Raw genomic sequence first — 2200 nt, 5'->3', positions numbered from 1 at the left:
AAGGGGGTAGTAGTCAAGTGTTGAGTTTCTTTGTTGGTTGCCCATGAAAAATTTAACAAATGAAAAATTACACGACGAACACAGATGTATCTAGTGATGAAGTTACATATCTATTATCATTCATTGCCCAACTAACAAATTTTCAGAATTAACAAGCTAATAGAACTTGTGTTAAGTTCCTGGGACCTGAGAAGCAAGTTAATGAGTAATTTTTTTTTATGATTTCGCAAATGTAACAGTAATTTAGGATAGTAATCTTTGGGCGCTATTTTTATGGGATAGAAAACATTTTGAAAACAGTTATATCCAAGTTTGATTAAGATCCCAAAAAGGTCCCAGACTAGATTTCTGGGGAGGGTGTCAAAAATCTCACTTTTAAAACTGTTGGCCCAGATCCGATTAGCTGTTCTGATCATAAAGTGGATTTGGCCTTTTGTTTCTGTCAAGATACAAATTTAAATCGCCAATTTTTCAGCAAGTATTAAAAATAATTCTCTTCAAAGCTTTTTTAAAAAGTTGAATGACATACAATGAAGTGTGGAGTGACCATTTAAAATTGTCAACATAGCTATTCCCCTGCGGGCCCTCACCTCTAGCGGCCACAAAGTTGTACACACACACACCTCACACACACATTACATACATATATAAATGCATACATATGTAATATATGTATATACATATATTATATATATATATATATATATATATACACACACACACACACACATCGCACATACATACTTATATACATATATATAAGCACTCATGCTGCCTCTAGACAGTCATTATAATTCCCCCCCGTATGAAAATTTCTCAAATACCACACTGAAACAAGGAAGAAAAAACGACACATTCTCGTCCAAAAGGTTTGTTGGTGTGTACAAAGACTTGCTGTGAATTGATACCCTTATCAGAGATGAGGCCTGCTCCAAAAAGTGTTTTGTAAAAAATAAAGGTAAAGTGTTCTCCTGTGCTTGGCACCACGCCATGAAGACGTATAGGGTGTGCGGGGGTAACGCCCCCACACTTTCTTGATCCAGTCGTGAGTGGGGGTGATGTGATCAGCACCACACCCCTGACCGCTTTTGCCCCCAGGTTTCCCCAGGTACCCATGTCATTCGACGCTGGTGGGCCCCGGGGCCGCTTCCAACGTTGGAAAAGTTCCCGGAATTTGAACCGCCGGGGATTGAACCCGGGACCTTTAGCATTTTTCCCTTTCACTATATCTTTCTCTTTGTTCAGGCCAGTGCATGCATAAATATACAATACACAATTTCTTTTTGTGACATTTTCGTTATGATGTTCTTTGAACAAAGTGAATTAAAGAAACAGATAATTAATTAATTACAAGAAAAGTACCTTTATCATTTTCACTAATGATAACAGAAATTTATGATTATATTCTTGTAACGAATTTACCCCAAATACTCTTCACGGTGTATTTTCTGGGAGATGACGTCCTTAATTTGTACCACTTACATGAAACAATATGAAGCTTTTACTTAGTTGATAAAAGTGCCGCTAGATGTCCCGGTTAAGATGTGCACTATATTTTCAATTTCTTGTTAATCTCTTTATTTCAAACATTTTATTTGTTCATATTTTACAACGAAATGGAAGATAAATATAGTTTCTTAAAATGTTTGTCTGATATTTTATTCTTATTATACTTTCTCAAAATTTTATATTGAACTTTCATCTACCAGTGGTATTCTATTCAGAATATTCTTTATAAGAGACAGGGTCTTGTGTGTGAATTACGTACAATTGATTATTATTGAAAACCATTTTTGGGCGGTCAGACATGGTATTTTAGTAATACTCGTAGTCTGGCCAATAGAGATGGAAAGTTCCGTTCATTTTGGGATTCGTTCTTTGTGAACTAGTTCAGCACTGGGATTCGTTCAAAAGATTCGTTCGCGAACGAATTCACTGATCCGTTCAGAAAAGACTGACAAGCTGGATGTTCTGTTTCCTCGAATCCGTTCGCGAACGAATTCACTGATCCGGATCAGCTTGGCTCGGCCCGGTCAGAAACGAGCGGCCGACTAGAACATATGTTTGCTTTTCTGGAATGCAGGAGGCCATGCCTACGAGATCCAATCAGATCAGAGAAGAATCTTTCGGAAAAGTCAATAACCTTTGATGTGGATGTAACAAGAGGGTTGTCTTGTGCTTGTCACTCACCACCCGCAGC

This window comes from Lepisma saccharinum, chromosome 13, assembly GCF_977018435.1.
Source record: "Lepisma saccharinum chromosome 13, izLepSacc3.1, whole genome shotgun sequence".
Classification (NCBI taxonomy): domain Eukaryota; kingdom Metazoa; phylum Arthropoda; class Insecta; order Zygentoma; family Lepismatidae; genus Lepisma; species Lepisma saccharinum.
This window is presented reverse-complemented; position numbering follows the sequence as displayed.